Source organism: Panthera pardus, unplaced genomic scaffold (genome assembly GCF_024362965.1).
Source record: "Panthera pardus isolate Hobbes unplaced genomic scaffold, ASM2436296v1 HiC_scaffold_5, whole genome shotgun sequence".
NCBI classification, from domain to species: Eukaryota; Metazoa; Chordata; class Mammalia; order Carnivora; family Felidae; genus Panthera; species Panthera pardus.
The window spans coordinates 638,387-656,750 of NW_026526980.1; the positions used below are offsets into that span (position 1 = coordinate 638,387).

Below are 18,364 nucleotides of genomic sequence, written 5' to 3' on the forward strand. Positions count from 1 at the left end.
TCTCCCACACCCCAGGTGGAAACTAAAGCCCAGAGAGACTAAAAACCAAACACTTTCCAGGAGTCCATAGCTTCTCATTGGATCTCCAGTATGTTGCACTTCATGCAAAACAAAAGTGACTGGGACCTTTTGTGTGGAAACTCCAGAGAATCCTCTTTTCAGGCCTGGATCTACTCCAGAAAAATAAGGAAATGTCCTGGTATGGAGTTTTTACTCAATACTGGAAAACAAGAAACAGCATTATTTTGGTATTTTTTTTCTAAATTAAATTGGACACTGAAACTTCAGCTTCCTGGGTGGAGGAAAATCAGAAATCAGTCATTGGCAGGGTTTCCTCCTTCTGTCCACTAGCTTATTTAAGAAACTTAGACCAGTTGAGGGCCCAGGAACCTGCCAGGCTTGGGAAGAGCACAGAGGGCTGATCCCTTGTCATCTGTCACTGCTATCTTTACTGTTTTTCCTTTGGATAGGCGGTATCCCTTCACATGCTCATCCTTTATTACCCGGGCAGTGGATGGTGGGGCATGGGGGGGTGCTTGACTGCTCCAGAGGGGCTGCCAAACTCCACCCGAGGGGCATGGCCTGACCACAAGCTCAACATGGAGATTCTTGACCACTGTTCTTGAGCCTGTGTTCCTATCCTCTCATCAGAGATTTTACTGCCCCAGGGGGCCTGGACCTCAATGCCCAGACATATGTCCTCAGCAGGCCAGATCAATACCTTCAAATGCCCATACTAGTGTTTCTAGCTATAGCCTATGGATCACCCATTAGCATCATCCAGGGTAATTATTTAAAAGTGCCATTTCCCTGACCCCACTGCAGACTTACTCATATACATTTCTGTGGATATGTCCCAGGAATCCACAGTGCACTCCTCAGTTGATTCTTTTGCACATTGAAGTTTGAGAATCATGGGTGTGTACCTACCTGTCAACACCAAGGCTTTCAGACCCTTCTTGGATTCACATACCCATAACTCAGAAACTGGTACTTGTCTGAGAGGAAAGAGAGCGGGAAATATTTCCATGTCATGAGAAAGTGAGACAAGGATTTTCTCAATCTGGCCACAGGATTAACTGAAATTTAGGGCACCCAGTGCCAGGAAAAGAGGGAAGAAGAGACCAGGACAAAGGACTAGGAGACCTTGAGTCTGGCTCATCTGTTACTAACCCTCTGGGTCACCTTGGCTAAGGCTCTTCTCTGCATCTTGGTTTATTTATCTGTGAAATGGAACTAATGAGGCATCCCCAGAAATCTGGGAAAGATTCCAAGGAGGATGACCTAGTAAAGCTGAATTTGTCAGCAACACTGTACCAGACAAAATTGCAAATTGTGCCTGAACGGGGCCCAATAGATCACCAGGTTTTACATGCATCCACTCACCTGTCTATTTGCCCATCTCTTCCTTCCTTCCTTCCTTCCTTCCTTCCTTCCTTCCTTCCTTCCTTCCTTCCTTCCTTCCCTCCCTCCCTCCCTCCCTCCCTCCCTTGCCTCCATCCCCACCCTTTCGGCTGTCTGTCCCTCCCTCCCTTCACTCACTCCTTCCAGCCAGATGGCCAGCCAGCCATCTACCCACCCAGCCATCCACCAATATGTATTGAGTGTTCCCTCCATGCCAGACACATGAAAGATTTAGTGCTTCTCCCGATGTACAAGACAACTATTGATCAAGTGATCCTAGCACTGAGTGAACAATTAGGAGATGGGAGTCTGAAGGAAAGAATTAGATGCAGTAGGAGTGTATAACAATGCAGCCCACATAGGCTGTACTCTTTGCTCTGTGTAAGTTTAATTTTACCCACCCATAATTAGGAATAAGTGAATAGCCATTGGTACAGTAGCTGTCAGGGGTTGTGAACAAGCTTGGAGTCTGCTCGGGGGAGAGGAGAGGCAGTATCCATGTAAACATAGCACACAGTTATGTCAATACCTTCTTGGATTGTGCTCTTGTCATTCTACCAGTTTTGGTGGGCATGGCTTCGGGAGAGCCACCTCCGGCCCAGGCAGTAGTAGGTGTGGATGGACATCTGAAGATAGAGTATCTTTTCTTGGGAAAAGCATGTTGATGGTCTTGAGCTGCATTTCTCAATGGAGAAAGCAGGGCTTTGGATACAGTAAGATTGGATTCAAATCCCCATTCAACCTCTTGGCATCTATGTGAGCCAAGCCTCAGTTCTGACACCTGTAAAGTCAGAAGGAGGCAAGGAGGAGATCCATCTTTCTTTCTCTAACGTTGTGACTTCCAGAAAGCCCTTGAGAGAATAACATCCTTCCCTCCCTGAGATTCTTTTGGAAGGAGAGTCCAGCTTAATGGGGGTTTAAGTGCTGAGGAACAGGCCACATGTGCTCCTTGGTAGGCCATCCATCCTGGATGAGACATTTCTGGAGGGGTATTGACCCAGTTGTTACAGAATCGCTTGTAGGCTGACCATGTGCCAGGAGGCAAGTGCCAGGACCCCTTCAAGGCTCCTGACTTTGCTGTTCACCTGCAGAGATGAGGACCGTCTCATCTCATCAGGTATGGTGCCCAGATATTGTATCGTGGGTTGTCATCACTGGGGATGAGGGGCAAGTTAGGATGTCAGTAACTGGACTTGGGATAGATGTGCTTTGAGGAATGAGATCCTGCTGCCTTTGGGGCATCGGCCATGATTGTCAAGGTCTGTGCTTTGCCCAGAGCTGATGATGATATTTGAACTTTGAGCATGGACCAGGCTTTGGGTTGAGACCTTTATCTTAATGACTTATCCTAATCTTCAATACCCTCTAAAATGGGTATGATTAGGGGCACCTGGGTGGCTCAGTCGGTTGAGTGTCTGACTTCGGCTCAGGTATAATTTCGCGGTTCACAGGTTCGAGCCCCACGTCAGGCTCTGTGCTGACAGCTCAGAGCCTGGAGCCTGTTTCAGATTCTGTGTCCCCCTCTCTCTCCACCCCACCCCTGCTTGTGCTCTGTCTCTCTGTGTCTTTCAAAAATGAATAAACATAAAATTAAAACAATAAAATGAGTATGATTATGACGCCTTCTTTATAGAGGAGAAACTAGTCCCTGGGGCCACAAAGTCAGGGGCAGAGCCAGGATCAGATCATTCAATCCTTTACCACTCAGCACCCACAACTTCACCTTCCCTGGATCTTGATGGGTTTAGTGGGCTATCCATTGAGGCTCCAGAATTCCCATCCTGGCTCCAACCTGTCTGGGCATTCTCATTCACTAGTTCCTGTGAAGTGTAATCTCTCAGTAAATATCCCTGAGCCCCTCAGATGGTGTGTGTGAAACAGGCCACCCTGTGCCATGGCTGAGAGAGGGATGGAGATGCCATAACCCTGCCTTTAAGTCCTACTGTAAGAGAGTAGACTATGCACACTGGAGTCCCCACTGGGGCTGGACAGGAAGGGACCTGTTTTGTTTGCTTGTAGAGTGAGGGGGAGTCCATGTTCTATTTAATCAACTTTTTTACCGACTCTCTGGTCCCTTTTTTCTTGACTTTGCAGATGGCACAGCCCTCACATTCCGGCAAGACGCAGTGCACACAGAAGACCCAACCTGGAGGGCCAGGCTCTGTCACATCAGACCTAGTGCCTCTGGCAAATGCCCAGGAGTCTCTAAATCTGTTTTCTTATGTCTAAAAGGGAGATAATAATAGTACCTTCTTCACAGGATTGTTCAAGGCTTAAATAGAACAATGGATATGAGCACGTATTCATTGATTTACTCCTTCATTCATATTTTTTATTCACTCTCGGACATTTATTGAATGCCGACCGAGTGCCAAATGCACTAGTGGGCCTAGGGACTGAGCCATGAAATCTCAGCCAAGGTCTCTGCTCTCATGGAACTTGCATTCTAGTGTGGGAGGCAGGCTGTGAATGTGGTTTTAAGAAATCAGGTATGGTAAGAGCGTACTAAGAGACAGTTAAACAGCGTGCGGTGATGGTACCTGATGCAGACGGTTGGAGAGCCTGTCTGAGAAGCCAGCCCCTGAGCTGAGGAAGTTGTGAGGGCCATGCATTCCAGGTGGGAGAAACAGCAAGCCCAAAGTGCCAGGAGCAGGAATGCGTGTGGGTGTTCTGGAAGCAGAAGGGAGGCAGCAGGGGCAGAGCACAGTGGGTAAAGAGGAGGGTGGTATAAACGGCCGTCACATAACTCTCAGCTGGATCTCCCACCTGACAAACATGCGCCATAGTCACGGTTTCAGATGTTTTTATTGTTACTCTCACAGTCTTTCTTCTTTGTGGTGAATTTCCTACCATCCTGGGATAATGGGAATTGGGATCTCTGTGCTCGTTTTACTCTCTCAGTTTCTTAGGGGATTCCTCCACCTGGCAGTGCAGGGATGCACCTGCTTATTGCATTCTTCATGAAGGAAATGGAAGCCTAAGTTGCTTTTTAAATTTGCTAAAAGTACCTGTTGTAATTACCATGCCACCCGTAACAGGAGTTTATGTAATTATTAGTTTGAATGGCTCTGCTCATTATGGTATGAATTTTTAATTTGCAATTGCATCACCAGATTCCTGATTGGATTCCCTTTTGACCGTGAAGCTGAGGATATATGTTCATACATTTTCATGGCTGAGACTCTTGAGTGAGAACCACTGCTGCTAAGAGAGGACTGGTATAGAAGGGTGATGGGTGGGGGGTGGTAGGTGAATTTTGCAAGGAAGGATGTGCAGTAGGAAGGGAGCAGTGGCACCACTCTGCATAATGTGCTGTCAGGAAGCAGGCTTTGTCACACAGGGCAGGAAGGAGTCAGCTCTCGTGATACATTGAGCCTACGACGCTGGGATGGCTGAGTTTTAGCTCTCAGGAAGGCTTTGGTGCCACTGGCGTGTACCATGGCTGGCCCTGCACTGGATGCTGACTTCTGTGATTTCAAGGAGACAGGGGGCCCAGGGATTTTGTAGGAAACATGTGCTTCTAGGCCCCTGACCACCTTCTTCCTCGGGTCGTTGGTCCAGGAGCAAGGGAAGTTTGTTTCCTAGGTAACTCCCCCTAAAACCTCAGAACTTGACCTTATTTGGAAATAGAGTCTTTGCAGATGTAATTAGTTAGGCAATAATGAGGTCAGACTGGATTAAGGTGGGCCCTAATCCAGTGACCTGTGTCATTATAAGAAGAGGGGCATTTGGAAACAGAGACACGCAGGGAAGAAAGCCACATGACCACAGAGGCAGAGACTGGAGTAATAGGTCTACAGACCAAGGAGTACCAAGGACCACCAGCAGCCACCAGAAGCAAGGAAGAGGTACGGACTCATTTCTCTCTCACAGCTTCCAGAAGGAACCAACCCTGTAGACACTTTGATTCTGGACTTACAGCCTCCAGAACTGTGAGAGAATCATTTCTGCTGTTTGAAGCCTCCTGGTTTGTGATAATCTGTTACAGAAGCCCTAGCAGATGGACACACCCTGGAAAATCAGATCGTTAGAGCAGGGACAGTGCTGTTTTATGCACTTACACCCAGCACCTAATAGGAAGTCACATGTAACAAGCGTTTCAGTGATTGCTTATTATTTTGTTTGACATTTTCTCTTTCTCAGCATCAATCTCTTTCTATGTGTGTATGTCTAAGTGTGCCGTATACACACGTTATTTTTCTTTGTATAAACTACTTGAAAGTAATTGTAGACATCATGAGCAACATGTCATTCAAATACTTGAGCTTTTATGTTCTAAGAACAGGGGCAGTCTCCCACATAACCAGGATACTGTTATCAAACCTAAGAGAGGTGACATCAATACAATGATATAATCTAGTACATAGCTTATGTTATCCAGATTCCCTCAGTTGTCCCATAGACATTCTTTGCAGCTATGCATGATTTTTTTTTAAGACGCAGGATCCAATCAAAGATTCACACATTGCATTTGGTCATCATGTCTCTTCAGTCCCCTTTTTAATTAGAAGGGTCCACTTATTTTTTTGTTGTTGGTCTGTTACAACACTGACATTTTAGAAGAGCCAAATCAGCTATTTTGAATAATACTGCTTCCCAGAGTGTGGCCGTCATCCAGCCCCATCAACATCCCCTGGTGTATTAGTCAAAGTTCTCTGGAGAAACACAACCACTACTCTGGATTTTGATTTTATCCTTCCCATTGTATAGGCTTAGTACACATTAATGTATCTTTAAAGATATGGGGAAAATACTGTTAGGACCTGCTTGTTTTCGAGTTTTACAAAAAAAAAAAAAGTATCTTTTTTGGTTTTTATTCCAGGTAACATTAGGCTCCTTGTAAGTATTGATGTTAATCCAGGCACCTGTAAGTTATTCACTCTCAGAGCTACATGATATTCTGTTGTGTGACTCTCCTGCAATTTATTTCTCCCTTCTTCCACAAATGGACATTTGGGGCTTTCCTATTATTCATATCAGTAGTAGGAGAGTCCTGTGCACATGTGTGAGAGTTTCTCCAGGGCATGACTTCCCGTACCTTCCTGACAGAATAATCCAAAACCTGTAGGAAAACTGTAGGGTGAGCAGGCCTTGGCCCCAGAGGATTTGTTTCTGCGTTGGGGACCGGGGATGTTTTGCTTATTGGTTTCGGTTTCTTTTTACAAGTACTTCAGATATTAATATAATCATCAGAGAATTTTTTTTTGGAAATACAGTGCCACCAGTTCTCAACCTGGCTGCATAGTAGCATCTCCTGGGGTGACTAAAAAAAAAAATGTGTAATTATCCATGGCCCGGCCCTGGCCCCATAGATTCTGGTTTAATTGGTCCAGGATAGGTGTAGTTTAAAAGCTTATTAGGTGATTGTAATATGCAGTTAAGGCCAAGTGCCTGGGGCAGTGTTTCTCAGCTGGGGAGTAGTTTTGCTCCTCAGGTAGGGTTACCAAATAAGACACAGGATGCCCAGTAAAAGTTGATTTTCAGATGATAATTTTTTTCTGTATAAGTGTGTCCTAAAGATTGCATGGGAATGCATACATTGAAAAGGATTTGTTGTTTATCTGAAATTCAACTTTAAACTGGGCAGACTTTATTTTTATTTGCTGCATCTGGCAGCATTACACCCAGGGCATGGTTGGCAATGTCTGGGTACATCTTTCCTTGTCACAACTAGAGTAGCAAATGCTACTGCCATCAAGTAGGTGGAGGCCAGGAAGCTGCCAATATCCTAAAGTGCACAGGGCAGACTCCCACAACAAAGGATTGCTCAGTCCCAGTGTCAGTAGCGCTGAGGTGGAGAAACGCTGCTCTTGTGTGTATACTTCAGTTTTAATTTAATACTTCAGCTTGACAAATTCTTTACCACACTTGGTTGGCCATTGTCTCGTGGAAGGAAGGGGCTTCCTGGGCTTGGAACAGACGCCCCCCCGCCCCGCCCCGCCCCCCCTCTTTGGGCTAAACTCACATCAGGAGAGATGCCACAGGCCCCTCAGAGCATCCTCTCTCTGCTCCAACTCTGGCCAGGAGGGGGTGGGAGCGAGATGTTGTGAGCAGGTGGTATCACTGTTCCTGGTTGAGCACTGTCATTGGACACTGCTGGGAAAGAAGCATTTAACCCAGCAGAAAATGATCTTGGGGAAGGTACGAAACAGGGAGTTTTTTCATCCTAATTTCATAGATGCTTGCAGAACCCTTGTATGGCATCTTGAGTCCTCCGTTATTAAAGCTGTTCTTAATTAAAGTGATTTATGACCTTCAAAGGGGCCAGGCTAGAAAGGGCATTGTTTTCCTGGTTCTAAGCAGAGTTTTTCAGCTTGAAGAAACATAATGAGGACTCACAAGTTAGCAGAGCCGTCAGTAATACCCCTGAACTCTCGGCAAGCCCCTGATTGTATGTGCCACGAGCCATCATTTAATCTCTGCAACCCCAGAGCTCAGTTGAACTAGTCGCCGAGTTTTAAAATGCTTCCTCCTTCACCTCCTGTAGTCTCTTCACTTCTTAGCCTAGATTTCCAGCAAGTTGTGGAAGACTAGGGTATTCTCAGGATGGAGGTAGAGGAGCTGACTAACTTGACACTTTAGGGAGGAAGTTGCTGTTTCCAAACAAATGGTCCCATTGGCCAGTGGGTTCTTGAAGAAGGAACTAATTCTTGATGAAGCAGCAACCCGAGAACACCTAATTCTTGATGAAGCAGCAACCCGAGAACACCAGCCTTTTTTGAGGTACCTGAAACTAACTGTATTTTCTCAGACATTTCTATCCTGGGAACTAGGGAGGAAATAAGAAAGAGACTTTTGAGAATAATAATGATGATAAAAATATCAATAGCTAAGCTTTATTGAACCCCTGTCATATGGTAAATGCTGTTAAAATAAATTTATGAGTCACTCTTTGGGTATTGTGATGGTTAATTTTGTCAGCTTGGCTGGGCCATAGGGGACTCAGACATTAGGTCAAACATTATGGGAGGGTGTTTTTAGATGACATTAGCATTTGAATTGGTAGACTGAGTTAAATATTTATGGGTGGGCCCTAATGTGGGTGCGCCTTGCCCAATCAGCCTATATAGAACAAACAGCCTAAGTGGGGGCTCCTGTTTGCACTGAGACATCAGTCTTTTCGTACCTTTGAACTTGAACTGAAGAATTGGCCCTTTGTAGGTCTCAAGCCTGCCGAGCCAGACTGGTGTTTATACTTCTGGCCTATCCTCATGACCTTATGTAACCTTATGTAACCCTAGTTACCTCTCAGGAGCTCCATTTCCAAATATCATCACTTTGGGGGTTAGGGCTTCAACATGAATTTTGGGCAGTGGTGAGATACAAACATTCAATCCATAGCAACACCACATTCCATTTCTCTAGCAGCCATCCTTGTTGAGATAAAATTACAGGGATGTTTTCCAAGAGGAACATTCTTTGTTTTGGGGGTAGGGAAGGAGAAAACAGGAAAAATTTTCAAAAATCCAAAACAGAGTTTCTTTATTTAAACTTACAATGAAGGGGGGAAACCACACTGTAAACCTAAAGCATAAAAACACAATTGAGACTGGATTGAGCTTTAAGGATATGTAAGGAATGGCAAAGTTCACTCAAAGATGCTTGCAGGTCCTAAAGAAACTGTCCTTGGCTTTCTCTCCTGTCTCTCTGCGTCAGGCTACCCGCAGGTGTTTTAGAATGAGAGAGACCCATGGGCTACTAAGCCCTTGTATCTATATTATTTCACTTAATTCTTACCGCCACTCATTTTTCAGTAAACACATTGACACTGAGTAGCAGAATATCATTTAATCTGTCCTATTTCATCTTACTACCAGCCCATGCTTCCATATGCCATTCTCCTTTTCCCCACATCAAAACTTAGCAAATATGGAGCTGTGATGATGTCATCTTCAAATATATTCCCCACATATAGCTGTAACTATATTTGCAATTAAACTATGTGCATTTCCACCCCCATTTTCCCCCTTGCCTTTTTTTAGAGTTAATCAAAGATTCATGCCTTTCATATAGAGCACTTATATCTTTCAGAATCTTCTAGCTCCTCATGAAGTATTGGGGGGGGTTGAGAAGTTTCCTGGTTTCCCTGAAAGAGTTTTCAATCTCATAGACCTCCAGCCCCACCTCCTCCACTACCCTGTCACTGTTTATTAACCCCAACATGTTGAAAAGCCGAACATCCCTTTGATATAATCAGACCTTTTTATGCAGAAACGAAGCCAAGAGCCTCTTCTTCCCAACAGAGCAGCATTTCCTGGAACATGAAGATCAATGGTGTTGATAGACTGTTGATAAAGTGTTGCCCATAAGCCCATTAAACAGGATGTGAAACTGGAATTGTGGTCAGAAGCCCCATCCCCAGGTGGCCAGAAGCCAGGAGGGCGGAGAAAGCGAGAAAGCCACTTTCTTTGTGCTTTTCACATTCACAGCCCCAGGGTGGTCCTGAAAGGGGGGCAAGGAAGGTTGAGAAATGTGTTTTCCAGAAAGCTTTTCTAGTTTTTCCCAACCTTCTGGCAAAAGTGGTCATTCATTCTTATTCATACCCTCTCCTTAAGAATTTTGGGCTTTTTTCTTTTTGGGCACATTACATTTATTTTATTTAGCATCTCTTAAAACTTGTTTCAGAAAGTATGCTGAGCATTTTACATTAGGTGTTACATTTAATCATCTCAAGAATCCAATTGGTGGTTACTGTTTATTATTATTCCACATTTAACCTTTGTTGAAACTGGGGTGCTTGCATAGGCTTCAAAGTTACTGAGCAGCAGAGCCAGAATCTAAACTCAGGTGGTGGGACACAAATACTTAACTCCTATATCAAATTACATTTTTGGTTTGTTAGGTCTTCTGTTGTTTCCTAACCTTTGCTATTATGTTGGATTAGCTTTAGTTGCATCCAATAGAAAGTCCAAATAAAAGTAACTTAAATAAGGTGGTCATTTATCTTTATTTGATGCAAAAGAGATCCAGAGGCAGTCTTTGGTTAGTATGGTGGCTCCGTGAATGTATTGGGGACCCAGCTCTCTGCTTCAAAATCTCTTGTGTGTGGCTGTACTCCTGATGGTACAAAGTAGCCTTTGGAGATCCAGCCATCACTTCTGTATTCCAGGCAGTAAGACAAATGAAGTGTCAAAGAAGGATGGGCCTCCTTCTTTTTATAAGACTTCCCTGGGGTCCCACATCATATTTCCACTCATATATCATGGGCTAAAACTTAGTCATAGCCATTCTCTATATCTAAATCTTTTGCAGGGCCCACATCCCATCAAGGCTGATGGCAGTAGTTTCCTAACTCATTTCCCTGGTGCCAGTCTTTTTTCTGTTCTAATTTTTATCCTGTCCTGCTATTAGGACAATTTTCTTTGAACAATGCTTTGTCATCCTAGTCCCCTGATCTGAAGCTTTCCATGAATCCTCTTTATCTGTAAGATTAAGTTTAAATTCCATTTCCTGCCAAAAATGCCTATTCAATTTCTCTTTATGTGTCATTTATATCCTCCTCTTCTTTCTTTCTACCATTGTTCCCTCTGACTTGAATGTTTTTACCTCTTTGTCTCTATGGGTCTAGATCTCATGTTTCCTTTAATAACCTTTACAAATCCCACATCATTCATTCATTTATTCGTCTGTTCATTCATTCCTTTATTCATTCATCACTGAACATATGTTGTTCATTCACATAAAGCGCTCAGAACAGGGGCTAATAGAGAATAGAAGGTGACTGTTGTTATTATTACTGATAATAATAAAAATGGCAGTCATGTGGATAGTGTTCCCAACCTCCAGATTAGCAATTGTATCAAATCCCTTCTTGGATGTGAGGGCGATCTGGCTGCGACTTCTGTCACCCCATTGATCGCCAGGGTTGATTCGGCTGATCTGGCCGGCGAGGCGGGTGTCTCCTTCCTCCCTCACCGCTCCATGTGCGTCCCTCCCGAAGCTGCGTGCTCAGTCGAAGAGGACGACCTTCCCCGATAGAGGAGAACCGTTCTTCGGTCAAGGGTATACGAGTAGCTGCGCTCCCCTGCTAGAACCTCCAAACAAGCTCTCAAGGTCCATGTAGGAGAACGTAGGGTAGTCAAGCTTCCAAGACTCCAGACACATCCAAATGAGGTGCTGCACGTGGCAGTCTGCCTTTCTTAAAAAAAAAAAAAAAACAACCCTTCTTAGTAATCCAGAACCTAAGATGTGAGAAGTGAGATATTTTATTGATAATGATAATGATAGGTCCCCTTGAGAGAAAGAAATTATTGTTACCTGACAGAGCTTATCTTTGGGACTCCAGCCAGGGATCCAAGCCCAATATGCTCTTCTGATGCTTGGAAAGCAATTGCCTTCACTCTGGTCATGAATTGAGAAAGTGTTAAGTTAATAAGAATTACATTTAACTCATTTACAACTGCGTTATCATTAGTTGTAATATATGTGAGTTCACATTTGAAAAGGTACGTCACAGCTTTAAAAAGTCTTTTACGATCTGCATGCTTAAGCACATTTTGGATGCCCACATCAGTCCGTGCAGGTTAGGTAATCCTACTGTAACAACCAAGTCCCAAATCCAAATGGCTTAGCACAGCAAAGGTTTAGTTTTTGCTCAAATTACTTGTCTATAGCGGGTTGGTAATGGGGTTGATCCAAGGTGACAGAGCTTTTATCCCCAGTATTGGTGGTTGCTTGGTCAGAGGGAGGAAAGAGAGCTCTGGAGGGTTATACATCAGCATTTAAACATCTTTTTATTTCTCCAGAGGCATTATTTAATGTTTATTTTTCCCTTTATTTTTTTCTCTAGTTTATTCTTCATTACTAAAACTTACAAAATTTTACAATTCTTGAATTCTGTGACCTCATTTCTAAGGTTTTCTAATGCTGATTTGTGTTGTTTTCCATATCTCATATCACTTTATTAATGCCTTTGGGCATGTTTTGAAATAGTTTGTTACAATATTGATATTATTTTTGACAGTATCTATCTGGCTTGCTTTTGTTATCTGTAGAGATTTTATTCTAATTTTCCTTCATTTTTTTTCTTTTAATAAATTTGTATGAGATATGCTTAGGATTCTTTTCTATTGCTCATTTTTTAAAAAAGCATATTTATTTCTTTGAAACAGAGTAAACAGGGTAGAGGCAGAGAGAGAGAATCCCAAGCAGGGTCTACACTGTCAGTCTGGAATAGATGAGGGGCTTGAACTCACAAACATGAGATCATGACCTGAGTTGAAATCCAGAGTTGGACGCTTAACCAACTGAGCCACCCAGGTGCCACTCTATTTCTCTCTCGTTTTGATGTGAGATTTTATTTCATGAAATTTTAGGAAGACTCATTTTAGGTGTCTTTTCTAAACTTCTTAAACCACCATCTTCTTTTTTCTACCTAGTTTTTAAAAACTTATGGCTTGCTATCTGTGATGACCTGGTTCTTTATTCCTCTTTCATTTTTTTCTGGAGTTTCTTCTTCCTTTATCTGTCACATCCAGCAATGTCTTCTCAGTGTGGGACAGTCTCAGAAGCAGCCCTAACTGGTCAGTTTTGGGGTTTACAGAGACTGGGGTGCTTCGTCCCCTTCACATCTTACCAGGGATACATTGAACTCGCTCATCCACTATTGCGTTGCAAATCATCCTCCCTAATTTCAGCTGCTGGTCTCAAGTCGACATTCACACATTCCAGTGACTGCCTGCTGTTCATATTGGGGTTCGCCTGTCACATGACCTGTTGTTTTCTTCTGCTTCCTCCCACAGGGGTACTGGTAGCATCCAATTGTTGGGGATGTTGATGGTTTGTCCCCACCTGCTTATATTTGGACATTCACATAGATATTTTATTGTCATAAACATTGTGTATTTTTTACTTTTATTAGTTCATTACTCTATTTTTAATGCGAGGATTTTGGAAGAATCAGAAATTAAACTGCTATTGATGATGCCATATTTCCAGAATTGTAAGTAATTTTAACTATATGTGTTTTAAAAATTTTTCAATGTTTTTATTTTTTGAGAGGGGTGGAGCACAAGTTGGGAGGGGCAGAGAGAGAAGGAGACAGAGAATCCAAAGCAGGCTCCAGGCCCTGAGCTGTCAGCACAGAGCCGGACATGGGGTCAGACTCACCAGCTATGAGATCATGACTTGGGCCGAAGTTGGTGACTTAAGTGACTGAGTCACCCAGGCACCCCAACTATGTGTTACTGATGGGGAATCTGAAACTCTAAAGGATAAATGGCTTGTGTGTGGCCATTCATCTGGGATTAAAACCAAGGCAGACTGCAGTATTGACTGTTAGGGTATATTGCTGCTACAAATAATGAATATTCTCTAGGTTTTAATCCAGAAACCTGTGCACACTAATCACATTCCAACCTTGACCAGTGAGTTGCTTAAGTATAAATAAGATAGAGACCTTGTCCTTGAGTAACTCTATAGTCTCTTGGAACATAGGCATAGAACCAACCAAGTCAAATTAGATCCTGCAAGCCTGTAATAAGAGCTAAAGCAGGATTAGAACCTGGATCATGTACACAAAATTATTGTGTTCTAGAACTCTTTCCTGTGCTTAGAGAAGGGACCCTATTACATTGACTTAAATAACAGTAATGATAGCAAAAACTTAATGTCCCTGACTCCATAGCCACATTTTCATTTCACCAGCAACATATGCCTGCAGTTAGTGTTCATGTTCCTGTGTATCCATTTTTCATTCTTTCTTAGAATTGATTGGGTCATATATGTGAGTATAGTCACTGTTATCAAACATGTGTTATCACTGTACCCTAAGCCACATACCCAGTTCAGTTTTATACCCAGATGTTTTTTCTGAACCATCTCGTCCACAAAGAGGCGTCTTTATCCTGGCTTGCTAAGAGTCAGTACCAAAGGAGGGTTCCTGTGTGAGGTGACAGCATGATGTTGTGCCTTTCCCCTTTATGTGTTTGTCTTCTCTATTCCATTGTCCAGATGTCCATTGGTTAAAACTGCTAGGCACAGTGCTGGCTCTGGGGAGGAGGCAGTGAACCAGACAGACAAAATACTTTTCCTTAAGGAATTTAAATCAAAATGGCCAGAATACAGACCTTTGGACATATCTCTGAATGGATTGTGAGCCCAGGCAGTTAAGGCTTGCTTAGCAGTCCTCATCATGTGACAGGAAAATTGCTGGAAAGTTAACTTCAGCAAAAGGAGGCTCTGGGGTTCCTGCAGACCAGGCACGAGGGTGGAGAGCAGGAAATGTTTTGCTTGAGGACCCTTGATGTCAGGATGTTTCAAGGATGAAAAATGTGACTCAGTCTTTTTGTTCTGGTGTCAAATTATCTGCCACTCTGGGGTGTTCAGTGTATTAAGATGTAGAATCTTTGTGTTTAAGGAAAGCAAGGAACTAGAGTAGCATCTGAAGTTAGACTCTGATGGTACTGCTTTGGAGCCGTTGGATAAGTTACTTATTAAAATTATTTAAGCCAGGGTTCTCCTCACAGTAAAACGATAATGCTGTCTACCCTCAGTCAGAGTTTAAAAGAGTACATGAACTACCTCTGTAACCTGGAAAGCACTCTACGCCATTTTGAATTTATGTTTTAGATTTATCTTACTTTTGTTACTGTTTCTGTGATGGTTAAGTTTATGTGTCAACTTGTCTGGGCCACTGGGTGCCCAGATAATAGGCAAGCATTATTCTGAGTATTCCCATGAGAATGTTTTTGGGTGTGTTTAACATCTATACAGGTGAACTGAAGAAAGCAAATTACTGTCTTTACAGTGGGGCAGTGCTCATCCAATCAGTTGAAGGCCTGAGTGGTAAAAAAGATTGACTTTTCCCCAAGTAAGAAGGAATGACTGTTGCCTACCTTCAAACTGGGACAACGGCTTTTTGCCTGCCTTTGCACTAGAACTTAAACATTGGCTCTTCCTGGATTTTGAGCCTGCTGGCCTTTGGACTAGAACTATACCATTGGTTCTTCTGGTTCTCGGGCCTTTGGACTCAGATTGGAACTTACACCAGTGGCTCTCTGGGGCCTCCAGCTTGCTGACTGACTCTGCAGATCTTGGGACTTGTCAGCCCCCATAATTGCATGAGCCAATTCCTTAAAATAAGTCTCTTTCTAAGTATATGCATTCTATCAGTTCTGTTTCTCTGGAGAACCCTAATACAGTTGCTAAGTGGATTCTTAGAATAAATAGCATTTCCATAGGCCATAAATAGAAAACAAATTCCAGAATCAGCCTTAAAAGTAGACATTTAGCTGACTGTCAATGGGGCTTGACCTGAACAGTATGGATGGGTTTCTCTATTTTGAAATCTGCCTTTCATTATCCATCCATTGCCTGACAGTCCGCCAATTGTTCCCCCAAGCGTTCTGGAGTTCCCTCTTAAAATGAGATTGCTTCTGGGAAATTGAAAGGACTTTGGCCTTCAGGGAAAATCTTTTAGCGAAGAGTAACCCTGCTGAAAGATGGCTGGATGAGATATGGCATCTAGAGTAACTGGCTTTAGGGAATTAGGCCCAGGACCAAGGGATAGCTGACTAAGAGATGGGAAGATGTCCTCTTTACCGTTAGGCCCCCAGCTGGCTCAGGACCACTTATTCTGTACTGGTTCTCTAGTGACCTCCCAACACTGGGCTATCCCTTATTCTTAGCCTCTCTACTCTGGAGGATCTGCTTTCTGTCACATTCCTAGCCATTTAGAAGAGGAGGTGGGTCTTGTTAAGGTCAGGCGTAGGGCAGGGTAAAGGTAAGAGTCAGAAGCTAAAAAATTTTAGCAGTCAAAGGCTTTGTTGGGAACTAAGGTCTCGGGCGAGGTTCCATGACTCAAGGAGAGAGAGAGAGAGGAGTCAGGGAAGTCCGCCACCCAGGTGTGGTGGGGTAGGGCTTTTAAGCTGCATGGGTTCCAGGTTTAGATCTGGGTGGGCCTTTTTTGGGCCAGGTGCTGTCGCTCAGTGATTGGTTGACCTTCAATTCGTTCTGGCGCGCTGCTTGGGGCTTTCCCTTGGGTTGGGCTGGCAAGATGGCCGTCCCCTCCACTGTGGTTCCAGGGACATCCTAACAGGTCTTGTCTTTAAGATCAGCTTGGAATGGTTGCAGAAGTTTGTGCAACACTAACTATCCTTTCCCCAGCTCTTGCACTGATATAAACAAGGCTTTGCATGAGTCGTCATTCCCAGTGGCACTGTATATGTATAGAAAGTGAAAATTGGTAACACATACCTGCCTGGCAGGGTCTTGAACAGATCAGCTGCCCTGAAATACACATGCTGTATGGCAGTAGACTGAAGTCAACTGAATGTCCCCTGTAAAGTGATGAGCCTAAGAATAGTCTTTTCTACTTTATGACATTGGCAAACATGACTACCTATGCTTAGGTGTGGTGAGAGAACTTGACTCATTCTTAGAGATATTAGGCAGGTAAATGAAAGAAGGGGAGCATGGGAAAATGTTGGATGGACTCTAAGATGTACATATTGATTAAAACCTCATATGCCTCTGATGGTTTAGAGCAGCAAGGTTTACATCACAGATGAGCTCTCTCTTACCTGAACTCTGTTCATCAACTTGCTATTTTCTAAGGCATTGTTTCCTTAAAACTTATTATACTTAGTACAGTTTGCATTTTTGTGCATATGCCCCTTGCCACCCTCCTTTCTTCCTTCATTTGTAGCAAGAATGAGGGATCTGTCTTTTCCACTAGAATTACGTTCCATGCAGAGGGCTTATCCATTCTGAACCATCACTGTGTCTCTACCTTGCACGTAGTAGGGCTCAGTAAATACTTGTTGATGGACAGATGAATGAATGAATGAATAGCATGGACCCCAGGTCATAATGGACCTATAATTTAATCATCAGCTTCACTGCTGACTGTGAAACCTTGGGTAAAATTAGTTGAACGTCTCTAATAACCTAATTTCCTCACTTATAAAACAGGATTAATAGTAGCACCTACCTCACAGAGTTACAACTCAGGTAAAGTGAGATGTATGGGTATAAAGACTTTAGCCCAGTGACTGGAATAGAGGAAACTCTCAATCATTTTTGTCTCTATGGCCATTCTTACACCTCTGGTGTGCTAGCTACATTCCTTTTAGGTTTCAACTACTTCCGTTGTCCCTGATGTGCTGGGAACTGCAAAGAGGTGGAGGGGTAGAGTGTCAGGAGTAACTTGGTACAAGCTTATTTCCTTTCATAGAGAGAAACTCACCTGTTTAAAGGGGGTTCACCTCGGCCCATGTCTTACCTTTACTTAAAGACTTCATCACTCATAAGTGTTTGTGTGTAGAGGAACTTTATCATTTAAAAGTAAAAACCAAAACTACACACAAAGAAGTTTTGTCTGTCCTTTTTTAATAAGTTAAGCCAAAACAACAACAAAAAAGTGCCTTTGATGCCTTTGTTGTTTAGTACTTAATAAATCATGGCACATAATTATGTTGATAAATTCCAACAGCCTAGCCGACTCCTCTTTCCTGATGCCAGCATGGGATGCCCCTGATAAATCAATCTCGACTTCCTAACTGCATTGCTATCCTGGACGGGATCTGTTCTGTTCCTCCTTCTCAGTACGTTGGGGCAATACATCACCCAAGCCCTTCATCCTTCTTCCATATCATTAGAGCAACAGCTGGTTCTGATAATGCATTAATGTAATACATCAGGGAGCTGGGTGCCTGGCCACTGCATTACTCAAAAGCTAATGTGATGGGGAAGGAAAAAACCTAGTGTGCTGATAACTCCAAAAGTTGGGGTTTTGTTGTATAGTTTCAAGCTTGGCACTTGAAACTTGAGAGTCTAGATTTTCCCCTTTGCAATCTATTTCCACATGCTCTGCTACGTTTGTTGTTGTTGTTGTTGTTGTTTTCTGGACCAGTTTTCTGAGTCCAGGAAGCTGCTTTATCTGTGATCTGTTCCATAGTAGAAGCCCTAAAGCCACTCTCGCTGCTCCCTGCCAATGTTTGAACAGCTCCTAGCATAATTT

General features: G+C 43.3%; 1 protein-coding gene across 21 annotated transcripts in view; it reads left to right on the top strand.

Moving 5' to 3' along the window:
* RBFOX1 (RNA binding fox-1 homolog 1) overlaps positions 1-18,364 on the top strand; it is a 2,061,409-nt gene that overhangs the window by 546,570 nt on the left and 1,496,475 nt on the right. The gene's annotated exons all lie outside the window — the stretch shown is intronic.